This window comes from Delphinapterus leucas, chromosome 17 (genome assembly GCF_059928025.1).
Source record: "Delphinapterus leucas isolate spDelLeu-1000000601 "Yukka" chromosome 17, BTC_Dleu_Yukka2, whole genome shotgun sequence".
NCBI lineage: Eukaryota > Metazoa > Chordata > Mammalia > Artiodactyla > Monodontidae > Delphinapterus > Delphinapterus leucas.
In genome coordinates this window covers 23,565,104-23,582,972 of record NC_143145.1, presented here as the reverse complement: position 1 = coordinate 23,582,972, position 17,869 = coordinate 23,565,104, and positions in this window count along the sequence as shown.

Sequence of the window (17,869 nt, the reverse complement as noted above, 5' to 3'; positions counted from 1 at the left end):
TACCTGCCTTCATTTGGGCTTAAAAGCACAATAAAAATAGCAAATAGTTGTTGCATTTCTTGACGTCTAAAGATTGTAAATATGGAAAGTCTTCTTTTCATAGTATTCTAAGTATTTCCTCAGAATTACCTCTTGCTAAAAAACATCTCAGCACGCACACACACACACACACACATACACACACACACACATATATCACCCACATATATATATTTTAATACTGTACTTAAACAGTTCAAAGTCAAGTTGCAGCAAGTCACAAACTAACACTTTTGATGAATTTCATGTATTTCCATTAAACCTGATGCCTTATAAACTAGCCATTGACAAGTAAAAAAATAACCTCTCACTTGTAGACAAGGTCTCATTTGTTAGAGTTACCTGTTAAGTCTGTAACAGTTAAGACAACAGCTCAACTCTAAAAAGGGGCAGTGCAGCTTTGCATACCACCGAAATGAGAAATCTACATTGTCTTTTTTACTAAACCAACACTAAAACTTAAACTCACTGGATTAAGACTCCACCAGAAGTTTCCATTATTATTCTACCATCAAATCCCTTTCCTTAGAGGTTTTTCAAAGTCTTAAATTCAATGCACCAGATGCTAAAATTTCCCCTGAATTAAACTTATTCCCTTCTACCACAGAACTATAGACCTTGCACAGAGCAATTGGGAACTCAGGTTTTCTGCAGAGAGAAGTGTAATAGGTCCCAAAGACAAAGAAGCAAGTAAGTCCCTCCTTCTGCTGCAGGAGAATGAAAAAAAAAAAAGAACAAGTGAGTGGTGAGGATGTGTTTTTAACCTAAGATCACCTACTTAAAAAGGCTGTCATTAATATCACTTATAACAGGTGTCAAAAGTGTTTGTCTCATGGTAGTCACCCAATAAATAGGAGCCTATGTTTTTAATATTACTGTTAGCCTTTTGTGACTTATTCCTTGGTATGTATGTTGTATTTTCCACACATTTTTTTTCGTGTAATCCACTTTGGTCCTTCCAAAGCCTTGCACACTGAGGTAAAGAGAAGAATGTCTACTAAACCAACTTCATGCAGAAAAGTAGCATAAGCCAATCTAAAGAAGATCTAGAACAATTTACCCCTTTGCTCCTTAATGTAGAATACGATGAGCAATATATTCTTTCTTTTATGCTCAGGACAGCATATTTTAAGATAATACAATCTAATGTCCTTAATAAGCTAGTAATATTGTGGAAACAGCACGTACACTAATAATTATAATAAATGAAGTAGGTGTAATGCAATGTATAATTGAAACACACAGGTATGTTACTTAATAGAGAGAAGCAGCGTGAGCGTGGTTAGGGAAAGCTGCTTGGAGAAAGGAGCCTAGAACATTTGGTTTCTTTGTAATTCTACCTCATATCCTGCATTTCTCTGAACCAAACGTGATTTTTAAGTAACATAGTTAATAGAGAAATACTGATTTTTTTGTTTCTTTCATATATCTTTTTGTTTTAGTCACAAAAAGAGCAACATGTTTGACAAAGTAAAATCAATAACTCTAAAAATTAACTTACTTTTTCCAATAACAGAATTAAACATACACATAATATATTTTGTAGTATGAAAGAGAGAAATGTACGTTGTAGGAAAAAACAATTTACTGAAGGCAGCTAACACTGCTGTGAGAAATGCCCAGTGGCAATGAGCATAAAGTATAGTGGATTTGTTGGAATCCATACTTCATTTTGATACAGAAAGTGTGTAAATACAAGCCCTATTTCAGGGATGATGGGCATCACCTTTCTTTTATTCATTTTTTAATAAAATCTGGATGATTTGCACTCTTCTACCAAATATAACTCTTTTGTTCATGGATAAGTAGTATTTGAATTGGATCATATTTTGTGTCTTCCATTTTTATGGGAACAAAGTGTCAATCAAAGAAATTTAGGAAGAATTTACAAAAATGTGCACTGTGTATACTACTTCAGAACTTAAGAAATGTTGGAGAAAATGTGTCAGTGTTTCTAACTTTAGTATAAATTCCTTAAGTATGAATTCCCTTAACTGTAAATTTTGAGTTGAGTCAAACTACTTACATACCTCATTAGAGAAATGTTTAAATCCCAAGTAAACTGTCACCCAAGCAAACTGTCAGTTTGGATATCTTTAACTGATTACAGAGAGAATCATGTTTCATTGCACTCTCCTTCTGGCCAAGGAACATTTGCAAGGTTTTAGTAAAATGTGAGTATAGTAAACTACCTAATAAATAACACTGAGTAAATATAGACATTATTCTGCTTGAGTGAAAACACCAGAAACTGAACCAACAAGGCCCAACAATTTGTTTTAAAATCAGTGTCTCTTTTGTGTTCAATAAATGGGAATACATTCACTATCTTTCTCATTCTATATAATTACAGCAGATGGTAATGTTTTTCCTTAGATTGAGAACTTGGCATTTTACATGTTTAATTTGGCTCAAGATACAACATTTATAGAACTGCATTCCAAGCAGTGATTTTCTAAAAGATTCCCTATTGAATATGAATGTAATTACTTTAAATATTCCACCCAGAAATTACAACCCTAACCCTAAAGGTTATTCCTTGGGCATAAAACAAAAACATAGGCCTTTTTTTTTTTGCTATATTTTCTAGGCCACAGAGAATTCTATAAATTGCTACTCCAGGGTAATAACTGACTTAAAATTTGTATACAAATACAATTAGCTTTAACACCCAAAATGATATATTAAGCTTACTAATTATGGTTTTTCCCTTTGCATACTGATTAATGTCAAGGCTGTTTCTGTATGACTGGGGGCTAAAGGCCTATAGTAGGTGCAGGAAAAGGAGGAGGAAACAATTTGGAATATCTCAGTTAAGGATTTCTCTGCTTTTGCTCTTTTTCAATTGTTCTGCTTAATGAAGGGGACTGGTCCACTTTCACAACTAGCACAAATCATTAAATCATTGCTTATTCTTAGAAGAATCATCAAGGCTTATGGAGAGAGAAGAATCCAGGCCAACTTAACTTAAAAGACCACCCCTTCCCTCAGGTAGCTGGGAAACCTGTAACAAATGAACAGCTTGCTGTAGCAGGTTTGGAGTCAATACTTAACCTATAAGAAATTACAGATCTTACTCAGTGCAACTTGATATGCAGGAGAGGAGGTTATCATGAGAACTAGGCCTACTGAGTTTGGCTAATATTTGTCACTCTTTGTGAGGAACATGTTGTGACTACAGGAGAAAGAAAAAAGAGGACAGAAGCAATTTCAAGAAAGAATAAATAAAAAGTGTACAGTTTGGGATCAAGTTTGGGATCAAGCTGTGCAACATGAAGTAAAAAAAACACAAAACACTTGAGTGTTTATTGAAAGTAGTACTCCACCTCAGATAAAAAAGTGAAAGGGATAAAAGAAAACGTTTATTAAGACTAGTTAACTGTGTATTATATAAAGATCTTAAAAAGGATGAAAATAACCTGCACAAAAATTAAGTGTAAGAAGGAAAGCAAGGATCATAAACGAGGTAAAGGTTTTGGTGAAGATAAAGAGCAGAAAACAAAGAGCAGAAAGAGCAGAATCTCTCTTAAATCACAATTTATGGAATGCTTTTCTATACAGAATGGTTTAAAAAATTATTACAGTAAATACTTCCTTTCATATAGAAGCCCACCACCATAAGATAGTTCCCACATAAACTTGACCACTGGCAGCTAAGTACAATTCAAAAACCTCTGATTAGAAGGTGAGCATACCGCTGGCTCTGCTCTTATTAACAATGGCTAAGAGAAGTTTAAATATGCAAGACATATAGCCCTATGAAAATGCAAAAAACAGAACAAAACAACCACCACAACAACAAAAACCCTGGCAGTATCAATTTCTGGCAAGGAGCAAAAGGACATCTCTTTCATCTCTGGTAGGAATGTAAAATGGTAAAACTGCTTTGGAAGGTAGTTTCGCAGTACCTTACAAAGCTAAACACAGTCACACCATACGATCAAGCAGTTGTGCTCCTAGATAGTTACCCAGTTGACTCGAAAATGTATGTCCACATAAAAACCTGCCTACTATGTTTATTTCATCTTTATTCATAATCATTGAAAAGTGGAAACCAGCAAAATATTCTTCAATAAATAAATGTGTACAAAACTGTGGTGCATCCATACGATGGAATGTTATTCAGTGATAAAATGAAATGATTAATCCAGTCAGACAAAAACATGGATAAATACTGAATGCATGTTACGAAATGAAAGTAGTCATTCTAAAAGTGCTTTATAGCATTTGATCACATTTATAGGACATTCAGGAAAAGGCAAAACTACGTAGACAGAAAATGAATCTCTAGTTTTCCATTAGGTGCTAGTTGTTTTGGTAGAACATCAATGGCACAAGCAACAAAAGAAAAAAATAGATAAATTGGACAACATCAAAATTGAAAACTCTTATTCTCCAAAGGATACCAACAAGAAATCTTGTTCTTCAAAGGACACCATCAAGGGAAAAGACAGCCCACGGAATGGAAGAAAATATTTGCAAATTATATATTTAGCTAAATAAGTGTTGGGAAAGGCAGTCTCATGTGTGCAGTCTTCAGATCCCAACTGAGACACATAAGAATGGGCCTTGGGCTTACAACACTTCCTTACCAAGAGATAATTAGCCACACAGCTTGTGCCGGACTTATCATCTTGTGTGGGAATATATTTCCCTATTTAATGATCAATAAATGTTCTTTTGTATCTTCTCAAAACATGTGCACATTATGGGAAAGCCCAATGCTGCTGTTATATCTGTCCTTTGAGGAGCGTTAACAGGGTCCTTTCACTGCAGTGTGAGAGGGGTGTATGTAGGCAAATTGCACTGCATCAGCTGCAAGGAGAGACCTGCTGGCCATGGGGGCCCAAAGTGATCTACCGAAGCTGATCTTACTTGGTCTCTTCTCTATGTAAGTAAAGCATTGTTCCCTCCAGTGATCAACTGTGTTGTGTTTTCCTTGGGACTCTGACACCAAGATGCAATGGGCAGAAGTGCTTAAAGTCCTCCACTGGGATTGGTAACCAGTGCACAGTACTCTGCTTGACATAAGGAATGTGTATACAGATATATTAAAAATTATTACAACTCAATATTAAAAAGAAACAACCATGTTTTAAAAAACAGGCAAAAGATATGAATATACATTTCTCCAAAAAAGATATATAAATGGATATTAAGCACATGTAAAGGGGCTCAACATTATTAGCCATCAGAAAATAAATGCAAATCAAAATCACAACGATATACCTCTACTCTACACACATTCTGTGATGCCTATCATCAAAAAAAAATTTTTAAGGGAAAATAACAAGTGTTGGCAATAACGTGAATAAATTGGAGCATTTATGCCCTGCTAGTGGCAATGTAAAATGGCGCAGCCACTTTGGAAATAGGAAGTTCCTCAAAAACATAAACATAGAGTTACCATATTACTAAGCATGTCTACTCTTAGAGAAATGAAAACATAGGCCACACATACAAAATGTACACAAATTTTCCTAACACCATTACATATAATAGCCAAAATGTGGAAACAATCCAAATGTTCATTAACAGATTAATACTTAGTGTGATATATTCATACAGTGGAATATTATCCAACCATAAAAAGGGATGAAATGAAAAATTAAATTGCAGTTTCCAGTCTGGCATGTAAGAAACTTGGAAGTTGCCACTCCGTTTAACAATAAATAAAAAGCTGAACAAACAGAAAAATCAACAACTCTTCACAGATCAGTAAGTGAATTGAGGTCACAGGGCAAACTGCTGCCCCTAAGTTAGAGAAAACTGCAAGGAATACAGAGCATCACAGCTTACCAGAGCAGAAACAGCCATAGGAACCAGTGCCAGGGTAGAGAAATCTGACCTGGAATTGATGAAATGTTGGAGACTCAATGTGGACAAGTATGAGAGATTAAAAACTCCAAGGGGATCTACTCATTGACGGCCCCCCCATCAACTTTTATGAATTATACCTCCTGGAATTCTACAAGATTCTTGCAGTGAACATCACAGAAAAATCCCCTCACGCTTCCAGCTGAGGGACAGGAAAAAACGAACCATTATGAAATACACCTGAGCACACTGTTCTTAATAAGATCTGTCCTCAGGAGAAACTATTTAAACAGAGCCTGGGGTTTTATCATAGCCTAAGTGACCTACAGGAAAGGAAATGCCTAATTCTGTCCCACCCTAGCCATCCTGTCCCACCTAAGTGGAGGTTAAAAAAAACAAAAAACAACTGAGAAGTACTTGTGAAGTTTATAATGCAGAGGTTCAGGCTTACTAAAAACCTGAGACCTAATAATAGGACTACAGAATGCTTCCTGGCCCCCCACCACACACACTACCAACTTACTAAATATCTATTTACAGCAGTCCTCTTATCAAGTATATCAAGCTAAGCTATAAAGAAAAGAATTACAAGGCACATCAAAAGGCAAAAAGCACAGTTTGAAGAGAGAGTAGCATCAAAACCAGACTCAGATATGTCAGGGTTGTTGGAATTATCAAACCAGGAGCTTAAAACAACTATGATTAATATGTCAAGGTTGCTTACCTATGAAGTAGAAAGCCTTCAAAAACATATGGGCAAGGTAAGTGCACATATGAAAATTTTAAGAGACAAAAAGTAATGATAGTAATTAAAAAACATTGTAATAGAAATGAAGAATGTCTTTGATGGGCTTATTAGTAGATTGGACACAGCTGAGGAATGAATCTTTGAGCTTGAGCATATAACAATAGAAACCTCCAAAACGGAAAAGAAAAAAGCAGAGAAGACAGAAAAAAGCACAGATATCAAGAACTGTGGTACAAGTACAAAATGTGCAAAATACATGTAATGGAAATACCAAAAGAGAAGAAAGAGAAAAATGAAAAAAGAAATATTTGAAACAATAACGACTGAGAAATTCTCTCAAACTAATGTCAGACATCAATCATAACCCCAGTTCGATTATGAGATAACACCAGAAAACACAAAACTGACTGACATTCTATAAAATATCTGATCAGTGCTCTTCAGAAGTGTCAAGGTCATAAAAGACCAGGCATGATCTAGAAACTGTCACATATTGAAGGGTTATTAGGAGATGTGACTAATAAATGCAACATGGGCTTTTGGGTATGGTCATAGAACAGAGGAAGCCCTGTAGTGGAGAAATTGGGGAAATCTAAATAAAATATCTAGTTTAGGTCATGAAATTGTATCAATGTTTTTATATCAATGTTAATTTATCAGTTTTGATCTATTAGCCATGGATATATAAGATGTCAACCATAGTTGATTGTGTTAAGGGTACACAGGAAATCTGTACTACAACTGCAATTCTTTTATACATCTAAAATTATTTCTAAATAAATTCTATATAAGCTCTTTAATAAAATTAATTAATGGTTCTTTTGATAATGTGGCTGCCCTGAAAATTCTTAACAGTGATTACTCTAATAAATATAAACAGAAGTCTTAATTCACAGTAGCAGATTCTTGTGCTCAATGAGGTAGAAACTTAGGAGGGGTGAAAGCCTGGAAAGTGTAGGAAAATATCGCTGAGGTTGAAATTGTAAGCTCAAGATAATCAATGCATCACTTTCATACTAATTACTAAACATTAGAATTTATTACCTATTAGAAAATGATCAATATTTTGATGTAGCTATTTTTTCCATGCAAAGGTATGCTCTAAAATCAGTTACCTTCAAATATTTTTTTAAAGCCAGGGAAACTTCTTTAGATTAAACATTATACAAAGAGAAAAAATTAATGTACAAATGTACTTATAATTTAATTTCTCTTAGTTAAAAAACACTTTGTGATAGGCAGAATTCTAAAATCAGCCATAAGATTCTCTACACTCTGGAAAATATACACCTTTTCCTAGTTGTTCAATGAAACACTAATCTGGGTGATGTGTGAGGGGATTTTGTAGATATAATTAATGTCCCAAATTATTTGCCTTTAAATTAGGGAGATTATCTTCACTGGGTCTTACCTAATGGGTGATCCTTTAAGAGACTGGAATATCTCTGGAGGAGACTGTACCAACTGTACCATGTGGCGATTCAAAGCAAAAATGGGATTTGACTCAAGAGAGGTTATCTATGGCTAGCTTGGAAGATGGAGGAGGCAAAAACTGCTGGCACCCCACAATGAAACAGGATTATTAGATCTACAACTACAGGGAAATGAGTTCTACAAATAACAAGAATGACTTTGGAAGTGGATTTTCCCCCAGAGACTATGCATGGGAACTCAGCCTTCAGCTGAGAAACCAGGCATTCCACACTGTGCTTCTGACCTACAGAACTGTAAGCAAATATATAGGTATTGTATACAACCACAAAGTCTGTGGCAATTTGTTACACAGCAAAAGGAAACAAACACAATAAATCAATGAGAATGAAACTGTATAGGAGCAAACATTTGATACACAGGCTTCTTAATGAAATTTCCAATCTTTTATTAACTTAAATATCATTTTCTATTTTGTTTCAGTGGTATCATTTTGAAAAAAAATCCTGATTCACATACATAAGAAGTTGCAAATTCTTACTGTTTTTTTTTTAACAGTTCACATTGTAACTTCATGATGCTCTTCAATTAAATTGATCGAAAGCTTGGGGTAAAAAGCAGCAGCAGGATATTTCAAGTTTAGACCACTAAAAATAATCTAACATACTTATATCATTTAAGCAGATACACATTTTATAGATATCTACCAATATGTATCACTCAAAACTTACAATAAGCAGTAAACCTATATAGTGTAATATCATGTTCAATTATGCTGAAGCTTATTTTGCAAAGCTTACTTTTATGTCATTATAAACTGAGATGTTGTATCTAAATCTGGCATCATCACTCAAGATGTTAAAAAATCAGTCAAGGAACTTCCCTGGTGGTGCAGTGGTTAAGAATCCACCTGCCAATGCAGGGGACACGGGTTCAAGCCCTGGTCTGGGAAGATCTCACATGCCACGGAGCAACTAAGCCCATGCGCCACAACTACTGAGCTCGTGTGCCACAACTACTGAAGCCTGCGTGCCTAGAGACTGTGCTCCACAACAAGAGAAGCCACTGCAATGAGAAGCCTGCGCACCGCAACGAAGAGTAGCCCCCGCTCGCTGCAACTAGAGAAAGCCTGCACACAGCAACGAAGACCCAACACAGCCAAAAATAAATAAATAAATGAAATTATAAAAAAAAAAAAATCAGTCAAATGATCTGAAAAGTCTGGAGTCATTTTGAAGAAATATAGCTTATGACAATATGTATCATGTTGTACTGTCGTACACTTTTACATGGAAAGTTTTGCATGTCTGAATTTTTAAAACGTCAGTACAGAAATACCAGCTCCATAGTCAATTACTTATTTATGAAAGTGAAAGGCATAAATATATGCAAAGTGTTGGCAGAGGAATGTTTATTTCCAATGTAAGCACACAAATGCATTGAACTAAATGCATAAGTAAAAAAATATTGTTAATAATTCATGTCCCAAAATTTGGTATCTATAGTACAATTAAGTGTACTTGTTTTTAATTATAGTTTTTAACAAGTAAAATATTTAAATCAAATTTGAATCAAGTATTGTGGACCCCCAGAATCCTTTCCATGCAAATACATTTTTAAAAATCATTGACTTAAACCATGTAGAGTACAAACCCAGACACATTCGTTCAGGAGCCCTGGAATGAATTATTGACTAAGCATGGATCACTGAACCAGAGCTGAAAAACCTCAGGAGACCAACAAAAACCCTTGTAGGTGGAAGATGAATATCTAAACAACAAAACAGATGGTTGCTCTCTTGCTGATGATTTCTAGAGACAATACCTCTGTATTCTTCATATACCTGAAATTCACAAAGCTCTGCATTATATTTGAATTTAATCTCCCCTATTTAAATGTGTACCATTTCTTGTCATTCAAAAAAATTTTTAATGCCTTTTCAAGTTTCTTCCAATAAAAACTTTATTTTTTGAATTAGGGCTTTCATATTCTTCAGATAAATACCCAGAAGTGTGACAGTTGTAGCCAAGATATGGAAACAACCTAAATGCTCATCAATGGATGAATGGATAAAGAACATGTGATATATATATACACACATACACACACACACATACACACACACATACATAATGGAATATTACTCATCCATTTCAAAAATGAAGTTTTGACATTTGCAACATGGATAGACCTTGAGATAAACTGTTTATAGAGAAATAGATGCAGAATTTGACCACTTTCACACCCCCACCGCTACCACTCTGGTTGAAGCCATCATCATCTCATACCTGGAGCCTGATAATTCTCTCTTAAATTTTCTCCCTGCTTCTGCATTTATACAACATAGAGTGTCTTCAACACAGAAGGCAGAGTAAACTTTCCAAAAGTAAGTCACATCCCATTATCATTCTGCTCAAAACTCGACATTCCTCCGTTTTATTTAGCGTAAAAGCTGAAATCTTTGCAATGGCTACAAAACCCTATATGACCTGTTCCACTGCACATTAACTCTCCGATATTCCTTCTTCACTCACTCTCCTCTAGTTAGGCCAGCGTTATTACCATTATTACCAGTTCTCAAACACCAGAAATTCTTCTGCCTTAGGTCCTTTGCACCATCTCCCCTTAGAGCACGCTTCCTCTAAATTTCAGCATTCTTAACCCCCTCATTTTTTTAGGTCTTGGTTTAACTTTAACATTCTCAATGAGCCCTCTCCTAATTTCCCTTTTTAAAGTTGCAAAATGCTCATCACATACTCTGGCATCTTAAATCCCTATTTCTTTTCCTATATTTTTTCTTTCTCTTTTTCTTTCTTCCTTCTATCCTTCCTTCCTTCCTGTCTCTCTCTCTTTTTTCCTTTCTCTCTCTTTCTCTTTTTTTCCTGTAAAAGTAGAACTTCTTGTGTCCTAATATACTATGTTAGTTAATTATTATGTTTCTTGTTCATTGTTTACCTCCCTTTACTAGAATTTAATTTCTACAAGAGTAGAGACGAGGTTCAAGTAGCTACTAAAATAGTCCCTGGAAGACAGTAGTTGCACAGTAATAATTTGTGAATGAATGAATAAATATTGGGGAGAATTTATGAGAAAAAGTCCACCTTTTTCTTTTCCTTGTCTGGGACAAGAGGACAATCACTGTTTGGGATAAGAAGCTCTAAAAGCTACTGGAAATTTTATGGAGTCAACAGGAAAACAAAGTCAACTTAGGTGAAATTTCCAAGCTTCAGTATAAGAGCTGCACAGTGAGGCTGACAGATTGAGTAAGAATAGATTCTACAACCAGCACTGAACACACTGGGTAATGAAAATACCTGAGATTAGCTAAGGCAATCCCACAACAATCCATGAAGTAGGCAATGTGCTATCTCAGACCACCATGAGACATCAGGCTTTCCATCTGAAACAGAACTTTCTTGGAGGCAGAAACAAAGTATTGAAATTTTAAGAAACACAGAAGACCAAGAAACCCTATCACAGTCTTTCTTATTCCTGTTAGCCAATCACTTATGCTGACAATGAAGACAGAGAATGAAAAGGAAAGATAGATCAACCCACAGTCCATTTTCCTTTCAGTCATTCCTTACTCATCAACAAGCTAAAAGAAGAGAATGTTGGTATAAAGTGTGCATTATCAGGAAGTAAGTTAACAACAGTTGTTTGTTCCCATTAGCATTTCTACCCTATTGGTAGGCATAGAATACATAGTCAGGTACACACCAAGAAATACAAATTGTATAATTTGGGTGATTCTCCATATGAGTTAAATGCTCTTATACTTGCATTTAAAACTGGCATTATACAACATAAAGATGAAAGATAAAATTCATTAATTAAAAATCGTATTTTTAAAAATTGTGTTTTTTTACTTAGAACTATATTAAATAACAAATAAAAAGCACCATAAAAAGTCAAGAAAGACCATGGAAGAGAGGAAAAGTTTTATATTTTAGTAAGATTAATGGCACTTTTTATCTTGCTTTTTAGAACAAAGGCCTTCATATTTTCATTTGGCATTGGGCTCTACAAACTATGTAGTTAGTCCTGGTTGTAGAAGAAAGGAGTGGAGACATGATACGGCTCACCAGAAAAGGCACAGTAAATAATGAATTTGCTGTAAGAAGGTATTTGACTGTAATCCCACTGAGTGAACCAGGGAAAATGTCCTCAGGGTATGTATAAATGTGCTCCTCTCTTTTCCTGCACATGAAGGCTTTCAAAATTCACCATTTTTGTTCATTATCCTCAAGTGATAGGGTCTCACAAAATATCTACCTCAGCTGTTATAGCTAGATATCTTTTAGTTAAAACTGGGAAAAAAAACTAGCCTAAGAAAAAGATCAATCGTTTTAAAATTATTTTTCACATATCTGGACAATCTAGATTCAAACATTATTTTCTGAAGTCAAACTGATTTTTCTCAAACTCTTGGCTGGACCTTCTATTTTGACATCTTTATCAGGATGCCCGTGGAAAAACTTAGCTATGGAAACTCTTATCCCACATACTTTTAGGTTCAAACAGAAAGATAAAGCTTGATTTTCAATACTTCCTCAAAAAGTTCCGAGATTCATAAAATCAAACTTTCTTAATTTGCATGCTCATCTCTGAGCCAATCATTGTGAGCAGGATAGCAAAATGGACAGAAAGGCTTACATTGGAGCAATGTCTTTCCATCCTGGGGGAGTAATGGGACCCCATGTAGAGTACTTGCAGTGTGCATAATGGCCATATAATCTCAAAAACTATAGGGTATGCCAATTTTTTACCCATTGCTTCTCAAGTCCATGCCTGCCCTTCTATGTTATGCTCCGTATTGCAAGGGCTGAGACCGTAAAAACTATAATTCTAAGGCTCAGTTGCCAACTGACTTCCAGTTAAGACGATTAATGGATGGCGTCAAGAAGGGATTAGTAGTCAGGAGATGGGATCCAAATGCTGCTTTTTATCTCTTCACCACTTAAAGACTCTCTGACAAAAACAAGTTGCTAAGTCTCCAGAGGTTTTTGGTGATTCCTTCCAAGAGAGCAAATGGTGCGTGGTGGTGGATGTAGGCCCCCAAACATCAGCATTTCAAGCATGGATTAAACAGTAGCAGCCATCTCCAGTATATAATAAGTGCAGTTATATGCAAGGAAAACATGACCTCATTGTTTTTCGTTTAAAGTTGAAAATGACTTCCTGCTGTTTCTAATATTTGAGTTACCATCCTTCTATTTCCACTCCCTCAGCCTTCAAACACCCTTGTACCCAGCCTCTCTTTCTAAAATGCATAGCGTGTTTTCTCTCTTCGCACCTGATCGGCATAGTGGCTGTTCCTAGCTATCAGCATAATGAAGATCAAGAGACCAACAATAAAAGTTCTTCCCTTTGCTTTGAAGAAGAATTGATATTAGGAGCATTTCATTTGGCTTCTCGGATTTTATAAATAAAAGCATGAGAATTTTGAATTGCAAAAACTATTGGTATCTGTATCACCATCTGTGTAATTCGGGGCATGATGGGACAGATCTCATACTGTCTTATTTCATGATATGTTTAATTGCAGGTTTTTAAGTACTACATTAGTGATAGTGCCAGCACATAATTTTATATTGCAAACAGCTACTTTTTTATGTTGATGGAATATCAGAAAGACCATGTTTGTGCATCTTTTCAGTTATATGCTTTCACTTCATGAGACCTGAAAATAAAAGTAAACTTCTAGAGAGTCAGTTTGAATTAGTTATAGATGCTGAAGGTAAGGAGATAGGCTTACCAAGCTATAATAAGAGAGTCCATGTTATCATTTAGCTGTGGTTAACATTTAGTTCTGACAGTAATATCTTATATGATTTTAAATATCATGATATTTAAAGTCTTTGAAACTTAGCTTAGATGTTTTGACAGATATATGAGACTAGTGACACCTTTTTTTGTAATTATAAGCAAGAACAAATAATGTGACTAATAAGATAAATTTTAATATTTTATAAAATATTTTGGATATATGGGTCTTTTATTACTTTTAATAAATATAATTATTATTAATAGTAACACTAAGTTAACTAATTAGTAAGCAACGACAAAGTTGTTCTATAAGGTTGGCAGTTAACCAGTAAAGAAACACTGCTTCCTTGTTGGGTCCAGTTTGCTACTTGCATTGACAAGAAAAGCAAGATGGGCTCAGGGGATAACTCCCTGCTATATCCCTTGTACCACAGGGTGACACAAAAACAAAGAGTGTACCTTAAAAATGAAAATAAATGTTTTATACACTTCCAAAAATAAGAAATAAATAAACCAAAAGGGGCCAGATAACATGGCAATGAAACACACACAGTTGGGTTTGTATTGTTGAGGAATTAATTCTGTGCTGCACCTAAGCAGTTTTATAGCCTGCAGCTTTGCCATAATGTGGGCAAGGCAGAAAGTCTCATACCTCATCAGAACTCTGGAGGTGATAAGAAACTGTCATGACAGCTGTCTGGGAACAGAGGGAAGTGAGTGAGAAATGGCCTTGCAGCAGCTTCTCACTAATCTCCTGTTCTCATGTTCTGGAAGAATTACTGGGTGCTCTGCTAAGACTCACGTCAGCTTTGATTAAACACTGCCTAGATGGTCTATGTGGAGACATGAAACATCAATAGGGTGACACAGCAAAGCCATTCTCCTACAAAAACTACAAATAACACCAAATGAAATAACGTGTTCTACGATTAGAACTAATTACACACATGGAAAGATATAACAATATATCTATCAATATGTAACTTAGATTTGTTTGGTATAAGACATACCCTATCCTAATTTTTCCTTATCTTTTTTATCTGGTTATGGGTTGACTAGCATCGGTTACAACTTGCTGGGATAAATTCTTTCCCTTGCTTTTGAGGGGGCACTATTAGGTTCTTGAAAGAGATTTTGGTTATGAGATGGTCAGAACTAACTGCTAGGCTCCTCTTATGCTCAGTTCCTACTCTGACCATCCCTGGCCTCAAAGAAAGGTTGTGTAATCTATGGTGATCTGAATTTTTAAAACTAATCTATGGTGATCTGAATTTTTAAAACTAATCTATGGTGATCTGAATTTTTAAAACTCAAGAAAAATTATGGGTCAAGGGAAAACTATATAAGTTTCAAAGAGACTGAATGCTAAGTAGAGATGAATTTTTTTCTCTAATCTGATTACTCTACAATGAAATGAAACAGGCAACTTACAAGGGTATGAGTAACATTGTTCTCTGTCACAGACACACACACACAAATATGTTCCCACATGGTTCTAACCTATACAAGATCCCATTTGCTTCCAGAAAGTGAAAGTGGACCCCCCTCTTACTGAATTTCTGTGAGTCAGGTGTTTGTTTGGGAGTGAAGGTAGACAGAGTGAACCTTTTTTGTTCACTTTGATTTGGGGCCATTATATCCACTTAATCATGCAAACTCATTCAGTATTACCTCCCTTGAGTGTGCTACTGAGATAAAGTTGAAGACCAAAGTGATCTTACTATTTTACTCTTTAAAGAAACGTACGTACATATTATCAAGGAAAAAATGATCAAGGGTAATGTATATCATTATTGATACAAACAAAATCATCTTTTTAGCGATATTTTGTTTTGACACCACCTACAACTACTATTTCCAAAATATAGCATTATATTGGCCACTTTACCTGGTATATAGTAAACAGATTAGCAATTGGAAAATAAAGTTCACTATAAGAGCTTTCTGCTCTGAGAAAACTCTTTAGTCTTTAAATATCAACATAAAGGCAGCCCCATAACAAGGTTTTCAAGGATAAAAATAAATTTGGGGAGTCCAAAGAAAATAAACTGGTTTTAAACCTAAAAATTCTACATTTAAACTTGTGGGAAAAGACTTTCAACTAGAATGATGCTCATTGGTTATGGAAAGATTTAATTGATGGAACATATTCTTTAGAATAGGAGTTTTATACTGGGAATGGAAAGAGAAGTTCATAGAATTCTCAAAATCCGGGATCAGCCATACTACACATGGCTGATGGTCTACATGGAGAGTGCAAAGATGAATATCTTTGTCGCTTCTGTTGCTTCATGAGTTGTTATGGCTGAGATTAATTTCTCTGATTTATATAGGCATGTAAGAATTTAAGAAGCATATTCATAGCCTTTTCAGATTTATTGAATATATTAATATACAAAAAATTGAAGATACTTAATGTATACATTTTGATGACTTTGATATATGGATGTACCCATGACAGCATCACCACAATCAAGGTAATAAAATAGTCCAGCACTTCCAGAAAATTAATTTTGTCCTCTTGCTCTTATTTGTAGTAAGAATACTATACTTGGCATGAGACCTACCCTCTTAACAATTTTCTGACTTGAAATATAGTTAATTTAAAATGTCATATTAATTTCAGATGTACAACATAGTGATTTGATATTTTTATAGGTTATACACTCAACTTAAAGTTATTATAAAATATTGGCTATATTCTCTGTCTGTACATTACATCCTTGTATCTTATTTTATACCTAGTAGTTTAAACCCCTTAATTCCCTTCATATATCTTGCCCCTCCCTTGACCTTGCTCCCACTGGTAACCACTAATTTGTTCTCTATATCTATGACACTGTTTCTGTTTTGCTATGATCATTCATGGTTTTTTTGGATTCCATATATAAGTAAAAACATACAGTATTTGTCTTTCTCTGACTGACTTACTTCGTTAAGCATCCATGTTGTTGCAAATGGCAAAATTTCATTCTTTTTATAGCTGAGTAATATTTCATTGTGTATATACATATACATCTTCTTTATCCATTCATCTATTGATGAACACTTAAGTTGCTTCCATATCTTGACAATTGTAAATAATGCTGCTATAAACATAGGAATGGATATATCTTTTCAAATTAGTGTTTTGATTTCTTTGGCCATATGCCTGGGAATGGAATTGCTGGATCGTATGGTAGTTCTATTTTTGATTTTTTGAGGAAACCTTATACTGTTTCCTATAGTAACTGCGACTTTACATTCCCACCAACAGTGCATTAGGGTTCTCTTTACTCCACAACCTTGCCAACATTTATTGTTGTTGACTTTTTGATGGTAGCAATTCTGAAAACTGTGAGATGATATTTTATTTCATTTCATGATTTCCTTTTGCCTGATGATTAGTTACGTTGAGCATCTTTTTATGTGCATGTTGTGTAGGTTTTCTTTGGAAAAAATGTCTTTTCAGGTCTTCTGCCCATTTTGTTCTTTTTTTTTAATATTAAGTTGTATAAGCTCTTTATACATTTTGGATATTAACCTCTTATCAGGCATATCATTTACAAATATCTTCTCCCCTGCAGCTGGATGTCTTTTCATTTTGTTGGTGGTTTCCTTCGCTGTGCAAAAGTTGTTTAAATTTAATGAAATCCAAATTTTTTTTTTGCTTTTGTTTCCCTTGCCCAAGTAAACAGATACCCCCCACCACCAAAAAAAATATTGCAAAACTTACATCAAATACTGTACTGCCTGTGTTTTCTTCTAGGAATTTTATGGTTTCCAATCTTACATTTAGGTGTTTAATCCATTTTGAGTTTATTTTTGTATATGCTTTGAGAAAATGTTCTAATTTCCTTATTTCACATGTAGCCATCCAGTTTTCCCAACATGACTATTGAAAACACTGTCTTTTCTCCATTATATATTTTTCCTTCCTTTGTTGTAGCTTAATTGACCATTTGTTTGCATCTATTTCTGGGCTTTCTATTCTGTCTTATTGATTTATATATCTGTTTTTGTGTCAGTTCCATATTGGTTTGATTACTGTAACTCTGAATTATAGTTTGAAGTCAGGGACTGTGA